We start from the raw sequence: 12,640 nt of genomic DNA on the forward strand, positions 1-12,640 counted from the left end.
TAAAAGAGAGAGGGAGCAGCAAGTAAACAGAGAAAGGGGGAAGGTGGTGAATGACTAATGGAACACTGTAATAAATACATAATTCAATGTACTATTAGAGAAAGCGGAGACGGGAAGATGGATGGAGAAGGAGAGGAGGATGGAGAGGAGGAGGAAGTGTTTGGAGAGAGGGGGGCAGATGGAGGAGATGGGCGGAAGGAGGAGGTGGATAGAGAGACGAGATAGGACTAAATGGGCAAGAGATATGAGGAAAGAGGGGATGAACTGACATAAAACTGGGATGAATAAATATCTGGGCAACGCCGGGTTTACTGTTGGTAGATAAAGATTTACGCGACAATGGGCGTGTTCATCTGAATGAAATTACAGAATATTTTCCCATGGTTAAATGTCGTGTATAAAGTCTCGGTAACTAGAGTGTTGTTATTGATGTCTAAAGATGATAAAATTCGTTCCTTAATATAGATGACTCCACCAAAGTTCATCTAGTTGGAATTTCATCTTTATAAAATAAACTACATAATAATCAGCTAAAAAATCCTCCTGTTGGAGCACCTTAAAGGCAAATATGATTGGGTTTAAAAGACTCTGACAGAAAAGTGGGCAACCAGCCGTCTAAGTCCTCATTCCGCCTTCCTCACCAAAAATTCTGGAAGCTTCACAGGACTTGTGACCATGTTATGTAAGAAATTTACCAAGTAAAATTTCAGTTTTGTTGAGTTAAAAATTCAGTAAATAGCAGATTTTGTATTAGAACTTTAGAAATACCGTTAAAAGCGTACTTTTGTGAATGCGATCCGCCACATACAAATAATTAGTTTCGTATGCCATACATAACGAAACTCCAGAATCGGCAAGTTAACTTTGCGAAATTATTGATGCTGGTAAAATGTGGGCTGTATTTACACATACCGTTTTGAAACAACAATATTTTTAAGGCCCACAGCAAACCCCAGAATTTTTCACACAGAACATCACGGTAAATTTTTTATCATCCAACTTTTCGATTCTCTAGACCCCCTCCGTGGTGACGCTCGTGTTTCCGACTACAAATAAATATCGTAACCGTGAACTTTCCGACTGACATGAAAATAAGAACATCCCTTCACATTTTATCCAGGCTTAAGACTGGCAATGAACGTAGTACATAGGCATGTTTAATTGTTTTTCATTTTATTTAATTTTGTTGTTATTGTTGTTGTTTATATTTCGTTGATATTGTTGTTGTTCAACATTACAGTAGCAAATTGATAACCTTTTTTTTCTTATCAATCGTAACTTCTTATTCAATTTTTTGTAAAAAGACTAGAGATTTTAAACACTTTTTTAAGCCTCCAGAGTCTTCATATGTTTCCATAATGCCTTTTAATCTTTTGTCAAGATCTATGTACGTTTTCTTTCCTTTTTGAATAGGTAGGCCAATGGAATCTTTTTTAATTTCAAAAATAGCATTCACTGCCTCCTCCTTCAGCTTTTGAATTAGACAGTACACATTTGGATGTTTCTGATTTATTGAAGAGTTCAGTTTTCTATGCCAACCTTCGACAGCATTCGTCGTTCTGTGTCGTTGGTTAAAAACATTCCACATTTCAATAGGTGTATTAGGATTTTCCATCCACTGATCAACCATATAGACTGCAAATGCTGTGATCTACTCCACACTGGGCATTTGTTCCATTATTAAAACCCACGCTTCACTGACAGTTTTAAGTGGAAGATGTGCCACTGCAGCACACATGCGACAAAACAGTCGGACTTCCTCCCTATCCCTGTAGCCTTCCGGTACTCCCAGTTCCTGTATCTTCTTCCCCAGACACTGGTTAAAGTGAAAATTACAACCGGAAAGTTGTGTTTCAGGGAACACGGAATTCATTGCTTTATTTGTAGCCGTTTCAAAATACTAGCACTGCAGTTTTTGGTGACCATCCAGGTATCTTAGATTTCAATCCAGAAAAAGTCTTTCACATGAATTTTGACTTTTGTCTGGCAGCAAAGTAAATAAAACAGGAAATATCTTAGTTGCCTCTTCTGTACTTCCGACGTCGACATGGATTGTGTACAATTGTTTCGAACAGCTGTCAAATGTTCCATCGATAAGCACAGTTCTACTGTCACAAAGGCAAGCAAATACTAGAAGTCTCTTGCCTGGAACAGAGCCATCATCAATCTTCAGAAAACTATTGTCTTCCGTTAATTTCAAAAGGTATCCGCTAAGGTGAATATCCGAACTAGAGCCTGGGTTCTGGGTTGTCCCAATAGCTCCACTTCTCGCCTTACACAATTGAGTCTTGGAACTGTTATAATTCGGAATATATGCCACGAATTCTAATCCTTTATCTTTCAAATCTTGAAATTCCTGCTTAAAAATTTGGGCTATAGGCATTGTCTTTTCCTCACGAACTCTTCTTCTGCAATTGTGTAGTCTTTTCATTATCTCCACATCTGTTGGATGGTGCTGTTGAGCAACGATTTCACCATTTGCAATTTTGAAATGGCGTTTGCACCTACTCCGTTCACAACTGACGGACATCCAGTTCGTATATTCCTCATTTTTCCAATAAATACGGTAGCGATGACCATCCTTGATAAGACACGGCCTCCCTTTCGTTGTTGTTATCACTTCCATAGTTTACACTGCATAGATCAGAAGTCGTATAGGAAAACGCACGGAACGAAAGCTATTGACGATTGTCTGAGAAACGGCGATAACACCTGCACTGAGGGTGAGCGAGTGGGGTAGAGAAGCAGTGGGGGAGGCTCAGTTGGCAAACACCTCGTTAGGGAACCCGGGACAGCTTCGCTACCTGCTGCACCCTTGTAGGAAGCCCCACGATAGGAAACCTCACGTAGCCATCCCATCAGTGACCAACAACTATGAACTGGTTTCCGTAATTTGGAAATGTGTGGTAAAGTTCCTATGGGACCAAATTGCTGAGGTCATCGGTCCCTAAGCTTACACACTACTTGATCTGACCTAAACTAACTTACGCTAAGGACAACACACGTATCCATGCTCGAGGGAGGACTCGAACCTTCCACGATGGGAGCCGCGCGAACCGTGGCAAGGCACCAAAGACCGAGCGGCTACCCCGCGCGGCCCTGGTTTCCGTTGCAGACACAAAATCGTTGTTACAGTCTGATGGGATCGTATATGTGATTGGAGTTAACCCACTTAGCGTCAGTTAAAGCGTGAAGATGATGTACTGAATCGCTGAAACTGGTAACTATATAATGAATAACATCGAAAGGACGGCTGCACGGGTTCCGTTTTATCACATGCACACCATTCTTATCCATCAGCCACTATGAATTAACATACAAATGAATTACTGACCTTGGCTGCGGGTGAGCGTTGACGTAAATCAGTGGGGAAAGTTGAAAATTTGTGCCGAACGCTGATTCGAACCCGGGTCTCCTGCTTACTAGGAAGATGCTCTGACCACTGGGTCATTCGGACACAGTGGTCATCGCAGCTGAGTCATCCGAACACAGTGATCATCCAACTGCACACACTATCCTAGCACGCCTCCCATCAGACTCAATTTCTCAACTGTTCGACACAGTACGATTGTAATGCAATGAGGATAACGAGCAAGGGGCACTACAATAGTAGTGTGTGTGTGGAAAAGTTGAGAATTTGAGTCTGATGGGGGGCATGCTACGGTAGTCCGTGCAGTTGCTGTAACCACTGTGATCGGATGGATCAATGATCATAGCAACTGGCTAGTAAGAAGGAAGCATGGGTTTTCAAGTTTCCCCATTCATTTACGTGAATTCCCACTCGCAGCCAGTGTCAGTAATCCCTTTGTATCTTAATAGATACCTGGCTATTCTGCAGTCGCGTTGGATTGATAGCGCGGCCTGTTGTCAGGTGCAGCAGGCTGACCAGGTCCCGTGAAGCTTGTCAGACTTGGGGAAACCCACGCTGGTCTGCTTCAACCAGCGTACTTCAGTCAAATGCACTCTTGCGTCTCCGTTGGGACAGGTTGAGCTGCTTTAATGGTCGCGATGGAGATAGGAGCAGGCGCGCTGGAAGGGTAAGTTGTACATCTCTGGCGTCAACCACATGTTGTACGAAGCCCTGATACGTTGATAAAGATAGACATACCGAGCTGGCTGCTACCAGCGGGAGATGAGCCCTTTCTTCGGTGCGGTATTAAGAGGTGAGGCACCGCTCGACACCGAGTAGCAGTGTGCTAATCAAGGAAGCGGTGTGTACTCGGCAGCCGGGCACGGCGTCTCGCCTTCGGAGGGAAGGAAGGTGGAGATAATTCCGGGAGCGGTCGCCGGCTGATTAGCCCTGCCGGGAAAGAAGGGGAGCATGCTAATACACCGCGTTCACGGCGCTGGAACCGCTCGACTGCTCGCATTCCAGGCTGCGCGGCGCGCAATTTATGGGGTGCGGGGGCGGAGATTGCCGGCAGAGTGCGCCGCCCCCCAGCCGCCTCCAGCCGCCGGGCTATCCGCGGGAGAAGGGCCGCACTGTCTTGGCCGCCTGCCGGCCCCGAGAGCTTGCCTGGCCGCTTCTTGCAGGGTGGAGCGCTGGACGTCGGATAGCAAGGGCCTAGGAGCACTGATGACTGCTGTCCATTACAGCTGCAACAACATGATGACTCTGAAACACTTTAAAACAGCATGAAATATATACTACATACGTGGATTGCATGATCACACAGAACAGAATAAATTCACCTACTTTGAAATCCAACAATTATTTTCACTTATTTAACTACTCAAACGAAAAATCTGACATGTAACTGATTACAGCTGTTTTTCTGGAAAGGCCTAAAGAAAACGCATCTGACTATCTATACTACAATACAAAGACAAGTTGTAGTTTAACATGGTTACCAAAAATCTCGAGAATTAATCGACCGATTTATTTCAGCTTTTTACACTATACTGTAATAAACGTTCGGATGGACAAGGCAGAAATATTTTTAATTTGTATGATACATAATGAAGATAAGCAGTAGTTTAATGTTGTTTCCAAATGACTCGAAATGTTTTTGGCCGTTTTACTTCAAATTTCTACCTGATATTCTAATAAACGTTAGGACGCGCACAGGCTACTCATTCTTTAAATACGACGGTTGGAACTTTAATAGTGGCAACTATTTATTTACAGCTCGTACGAAATAGATACGTGTTTCCAAGTTTTACTGGCATTCTAAGTAGTCACCAGTATTGTGTGTAACCCGTTGCCAGCGATGTGGAAGTCGTAGGATACTCTTAGCAATGCCAGTTGTGACGACAGTTCGAGCGGCACGGTCTATTTCCCGACGACATTATAGCTGTTCTGAAGAGAATGCCGTGAAGCACTTCCTTCAGTTTATAAATCGAGTAGAACTCACGAGGGCTTAAGTCAGGGGAGTGCAGTAGGTGGTATAGCACTTAGCAGCCTCATCAGTCAAACAAATCATTACAGCTTGCACTGTACGTGCTTGAGCATTGTCCTGCAAAATTATGGTCAGGTCCTGCAGAAAGTGTCATCACTTCTGTCTCCATACTGTTCATTTTTGGAAACAACCTACGACCAGCTGTGTGTATGTATACCCGACGATGTGCTGTTTTTCTTTCTTCCTCGTAGTCGGTTTTCGTAGAAACAAAAAAGTTGTATTTATGGCTTATTGGTTTATGATTAGAATACCACAAAGAATCTGAATCGTCCAGAAAATTGTAATCATACCCTTACGCAGCCTAAAATGGTGCGAAATAATTTCGTTGAACGAACTATCCCACAGATCCAGCACCTGGAGATGTCTCTCTAATACGCCGTATACCAATGTTCCCAACCAAATTACACATTCGTTTCAAGTGAGTTCAGTTACCATGCAAGAATTCCTCTGCAGCTCCAATAAACGAGGTTCAAAGACAAAAAGAGGGGGAACAGGAGATGGAGGTTCAAAAATGGTTCGAATGGGACTTAACAGCTGAGGTCATCAGTCCCCTAGAACTTAAAACTACTTAAACCTAACTAATCTAAGGACATCACACACATCCATGCCCGAGGAAGGATTCGAACCTGCGACCGAAGCGCCTAAACCGGTCGGCCACACAGGCCGGCAGAGATGGAGGAACTGAACATATAGAGCGGGACAGAAGAGTGGACAGAGAATGGGGGAGGGTAAGAACGACAGAGAGAAAGAAGATGTCGTAATCAACAGGAAAAAGGGGGAGAAGAGGAGAAGGAGGAGATGGACAAAAAGAGGTAGGCTAGAAGAGATGAACAGAGAGGGGGAGGAGGAAGGAGAATACTAGGACGTGCATCCAGTTCCCATACATATTTAGCAATTGCAAAGCATTGCTGAGTTTGCTGGTAATTCATATGGCAATAACAATTAACTTTCACAATTGCAACGGAAAATATACTGCCGGAAACAAATAGTGCACCTGGAAAGACGACGACGATTTTCATCTTATGACGGCACATGCTACCTGTGGCATAGCAGATGTACTGATAATGGTTTCAACGCCGTCCTCTTACTGGTACCGAGCGAGGTGGCGCAGTGGGTAAACACTGGACTCGCATTCGGGAGGACGACGGTTCAATCCCGTGTCCGGCCATCCTGATTTAGGTTTTCCGTGATTTCCCTAAATCGCTCCAGGCAAATGCCGGGATGGTTCCTTTCAAAGGGCACGGCCGACTTCCTTCCCCGTCCTTCCCTAATCCCATGAGACCGATGTCCTCGCTGTCTGGTCTCCTCCCCCAAAACAACCAACCAACCTCTTACTGGTAGCGTAGTGACGTGGCTACCAGTGTGCCATCTGCTCCTATCCTTTAATAAGGAACGCTCATAGAAGACTCAGAATGGTGCAGGCGTATGCAGCAAGCAACAGCCCTGCCACAGAGATGCACTCGTGCTTCCTACAGCCAACTGAGTTTTAAACGGGTCAAAATTACGACCTTACAAGTGGCGGGATGGTCCTGTCCGAGAATTGCCACACAAGTTGGACGTGCTGCGTCAGCTGTGCAACGATGCTGGTATCAGTCGTCACGTGAATGTGCCCACACCCATACACGAGGTTCTGGATGTCCACTCAGCACAGACGCCCTCAAGGATCGTCGTGTTGTTAGGGCAGCAGTGGCGGATCTCAGACTTACCACAGCACAGATAAGAGGGCTTGTGAGTCCAGGAGTGTGAACTACTGCGAATTGGTTATTAACAGTGGGAATGCAGGCACACACACCTCTAGTGAGCCGTCCACTCACACATTTGCATCGACGTTCACGTCTCGACTGGTGCCGTCAGAGAATCCCTAGGAAGATGGAACGGCGTACCACGGTCTTCAGTGATAAAAGCATTTTCTAAAGGCAGATCCTGAGTGAAAGTGAAGAAGAATTAAATGATCTGCTGAACGGAATGAACAGTCTAATGAGTACACAGTATGGTTTGAGAGTAAATCGGAGAAAGACGAAGGTAATGAGAAGTAGTAGAAATGGGATCAGCGAGAAACTTAACATCAGGATTGATGGTCACGAAGTCAATGAAGTTTAGGAATTCTGCTACCTAGGCAGTAAAATAACCAATGACGGTCGGAGCAAGGAGGACATCAAAAGCAGAGTCGCTATGGCAAAAAAAGCATTTCTGGCCAAGAGAAGTAAACTAATATCAAATAACGGCCTTAATTTGAGGAAGAAATTTCTGAGGATGTACGTCTGGAGTACAGCATTGTAGGGTAGTGAAACATGGACTGTGGGAAAACCGGAACAGAAGAGAATCGAAGCATTTGAGATGTGGTGCTATAGACTAATGTTGAAAATTAGGTGGACTGATAAGGTAAGGAATGAGGAGGTTCTACGCAGAATCGGAGAGCAAAGGAATATGTGGAAAACACTGATAAGGAGAAAGGACAGGATGATAGGACATCTGCTAAGACATGAGGGAATGACTTCCATGGTACTAGAGGGAGCTGTAGAGGGCAAAAACTGTAGAGGAAGACAGAGATTGGAATACGTCAAGCAAACAATTGAGGACGTAGGTTGCAAGTGCTACTCTGAGATGAAGAGGTTAACAGAGGAAAGGAATTCGTGGCGGGCTGCATCAAACCAGTCAGTAGACTGTGTAACCTCCCTACATGAAATGTACTGACTATGATAATTAAATGTTTGAATCGCAATCTGACTCAAGGTGTAAACTCTCACGAAAATAATGAGACACAATTTAATGCTAATGAAACTTCAGTGATAATGATAACTCAATTAAACCGAAATATCGGTCTTTGGCCCTGTGCAAAAATCAGAATTAATTTATTACCTCAGTATAACTGCATGTCAGGTTTCTGCTCTTATTGTTGGCCACTGCTTCGAGGAAATGCATTGCAAATAATATTTTTTTTTTTTTTTGAAATTTAACTGAAACTTTTCTTTAAAGGAAATGGAAGGAGATCGTTAGTTCAATTAAAAGGTTCTTTTGTAAAAATTGGTTTGAAATCAAAATTATTATTGGGGCGATTATTGCACAAATTAGTTACAGTTAATTTACATTATTAGCTGAGCGCATTTTAAAAATAATATACCTCGTCCTGTATCTTGACCAGAATGCCATGTCGACGCTCGCCGACTCCTCACACACAACTGCACTCGACTGCTACTACCGACATACTCCACTGCTCACAGACTGCCCACTGACAGACTGCTCGCACCTGTACTGCCCGACTACTACCGACCGACTGCACTTACAGAGTACCGCTCGCAACTCTCGCGCGGTCAAGCGCAGACTAGCCACGATAAATGGCTCTCTGGTCAGAGACTCTGCAATGCCTCGCCATCGCCGCCACACAACATACGTGTTTCAACTGATGACCAAAAAAAAAAAAAAAAAAGGCAAATGAGGTCGTTCGGTATTTCTGGAGCGGACGCTAACTGTCGCTCGGTACGTGCAGAATGTTGTTAGATCTGTTCTTCTACCATCCTTGCAACAGGAAGGTGACGTTTTGTTCCAACAGGATAATGCTCGACCACACACTTCGTGTTGAACTCAATGTGTTCTTCGAGAAGTGCAGCAACTTCCCTGGCCGTCATGTTCTCCGAACTTGTCTCCAATCGAGCACATGTGGAATATGATGGGGCGAGAAGTGACTCGTGCGATTCGTAAATCAACAACTTTTACGTAACTGAATGAACAATTTGTGCAGGGGTGAAACAATGTATCCCAGCATAGTGCGAACGCTGTACGATCGACAGCATGCCAGAGCCAGCTCCTACATTGCCACCCATGGGAGTTACACCACATACAGATATTGCCGTTTCAGCGTTGCTCAATGTCTAGTACCACAGAACCGCTTATCCTGTTGATCCGTAAATGTAATCATTTCATGTATTCCATATGCTCTGTTCTAACAATAAATCTTGAGTGAACTGAAGATCTCTCAAAGGATGTACTAATTTTTTTCAGGAATGTAGATTAATGAGTTGAAACAGTTCTGCTTGCTGATTCTAACTACTTAAAGGAAATTGTAAGAGCATGATACATTAAATTATTCAATGTTGCACATAAGTATCACAATAGCAGCAAAGACTCTGTCTACATCCGTATGACCACTATGGAATTCACACTTAAGTGCCTGACAGAGGGTTCTTCGAACCACTTTCAGACTATTTGTCTACCACTCAGCTCTGATTTCTCTTATTTTAATACGATGATCATTTCTTCCTGTGTATGCTGGCCATTGTAAAATCTTTTCACATTTACAAGGGGAAGTTGTTAACTGAAATTCTGGTAAAGATATCTTCGTAAGGGAAGATATGATTTTAATGATTGCCATCCCCATTTGTTTCAGATCTGTTGGATCTACTAAGTCAGTGGTACATTTTTGCTAAATAACCAATATTGACTTTGTAGGGCGACACAGGCCACTTAGGAAAGGTCGGTGTGGGAGTGGGAGGGGCAGGGAGGGGGGGGGGGGGGAGGTAAAGTGGCTACTTAAACAGAAATTCAATTTTCACCAAACCGTGGTTTTAGGGTATCACACCAAATATTTTAAAGTGAGAATACCGTATTGGAACTACATACATTTTTTGAAGGCTTGCGTAGTGATCAATTTTCCATACCGAAGTGCGTACTATGCCATCCTAACAGGATTCCATGTTCGGTTCTGTAATTTCTGGTCACGTTTTCTGAACGTGTTCAAGCCCAAGTATCTGAAACAAATCCAAGCAACTGCAACAGGCCGTTTTCAATCGGACTTTGGTATGAGGTCAGATAGAACAGAACAGAGACGGTGTTAAATAATATGACTTAATTAACTCAAAATTGTCACCAATGGATAGATTTGCATATCAATGTATTTAGAAGCCAGTTTTGTCTGTTGCATTATGTGTGTTTTTGGAAGTAACTAATTATTATTGGGATAAACACACTGACCACTTTTCCCGAACTACAGAAGAAACGATCAGACGGAAATAAATAACAAGGAACTACATTTTTAGGCTAAAAAACGTCGTTTGAACATTGATATTGTAAGAAATTATTACGCTCCTTGCAATAGAGGTAACAAGAATAACGTAAACGACTTACATTCCATCAGACTACTTAAACACAGAAAGCTTCTTTAGTATAAAGCTTTCTTTGTCAGTCTCACTGACAGCATTGGCCATGTGTATGACAACTAGTGTGACCACTTCCTCAGGGCAAAAGAAGGAAATGGCCACTAATCCCGTCCTGGCCACTTTACCACATCTTCCCCTACCGCTCTTAGTATTAACTGGTAACCTACACAAATTAGTTATATTTATTAATAATTGTAACAGCACTAGGAGATACGATCACAAATTCTTACTAAATGTTTTGAATGTCTTTTTTTTTTTTTTTTTTTTTTTTTACTCGTTGCATTGTACAGGGTGAGGCAAATAAAACTGGCCCGGAGAACAGAGTTCAAAGGTACAAAGAAACACAGCAGAAGAAAGGAAATACAGTACTAATCTGACTATAGCACATGTTGAAAGTGAACGCCATTCATCTGTTGGCACTTCTGGGCCCTGGTCAGCCAGTTGCTGAAGTCGAATCGAAGCTGGACTGCTGCAATTACTGCAGTCTCATCTGAAATGTTCTTCTGCATTTCTTGATGACTGTGAGGGTTGTTACGATACACCTTAGACTTGAGGGTTCCCCGTAAAATGGATAGCCTGCTGGTCCCGTGGCCAGACTGACCTCTGCTAACATCACCGTCAGGTAAACGTGCTCCAAGGTTCGACAAGTTCTATGAGCAGTTGCTCCATCAATTTGGAAGTAACTACAGGTCTTTTCCTCCTCTGTTAACGGTGCCAGAAATTCATGTCCAATCGTATGCGCTCGTCCAGGCCACTTTTATTTACCCCACCCTGTATTAAAACAGCCTTAATTTGACTCTGCATTACTTGCTACAAACATGTACCAGATTTGAAAATGACCTTCTCCATAATGCACATCTACGAATTCATATTACTTCCGTCTGACGTTATACCATAGCAGGTCATCGGCGATACTTGAGCACATTCGTGACCTGTTGGCATTGGAAGAGAAACGATAAAATATTGGGATTCTGTTGTTTGTTGCTAGAAGCATTTTGTAATAAAATACGTCTGAGAACGGCGGGCCGCACAAACACTTGATTCGGGTAGCGTACGGCCCGTGGGCCGCAGTCTGACGACCTCCGTTCTAAGTGTCCTGCCAATAAAACGCAGTGTTTGATGTGCCTACCCCCCAACATTATCTATGTGATCGTTCCAATTTTAGTGATCGTAACTGTAATTCCTATGTGTTTAATTGAACTGCCAGCCTTAACATTTGTGGAATTTATCGTGTAGCTGAAATGTAACGGATTTATATTCGTAGAGATTTGGGTGACCTCACCCTTTTCCTTATTCAGAGACAAATGCCTCTTTTAACACCGTACATATGTAGTGTGTAAGTCATTTTGCAATTGGTTTTGTCGACGCTAAATGACTGCATCATCTCCAAACAATCTAAAAGGACTGCTCAGATAGTCTTCTAAATCGTGTATACACTTTACGAATAGCAGAGAGCTATAAAACTTCCTGGGAGAACATGGGATATCAATTCTGCTTTATTTGATGATTTTCGTCAGTTTATTCGTACTGTGACCTTTTTGCCAGGAAATTACGAACCCAGTCGCACAAACGAAGCGATACTACATACACATGCAACTTGATTAGAAGTCTCTTGTGAGCAATGGCTTCGAAAGCCTTTTGGAAATCTAGAAATGTAGAATTAATTTGAGATCCCCTGTCGACAGTACTCATTATTTCGCGCTATTAGAGAACTAGTTGTGTTTCTCAAGGACGATATTTGCTGAATCCGTGCTGACTACGTGTCAAAACAGGCCGTTACCTTTGAGGTAATTCGTAATGTTCGAGCACGGTATATATTCCAAAAGCTAACAGCAAATCGAAATCAGTAATACAGATCTGTCATTCATCAGATTACTTCTATCTCCTATCAAGGATACTGGTGTGCCTTGTGTAACATTCCAGTCTTTCGTCTTACGAGTGGTTGTATATTATTTCTGAATACGGGACTCTTGTACCAACATACTCTGAGAGGATGCTGTCTGAACCGCAGTTCTTGCCTTTCTTAAGTGTGCTAAGCTTGTACGCTACAATGAGGATATCTACTTTTAATTTACTCAAGTTAGTAGT

The sequence above is a fragment of the Schistocerca piceifrons genome, chromosome 4 (genome assembly GCF_021461385.2).
Source record: "Schistocerca piceifrons isolate TAMUIC-IGC-003096 chromosome 4, iqSchPice1.1, whole genome shotgun sequence".
Classification (NCBI taxonomy): domain Eukaryota; kingdom Metazoa; phylum Arthropoda; class Insecta; order Orthoptera; family Acrididae; genus Schistocerca; species Schistocerca piceifrons.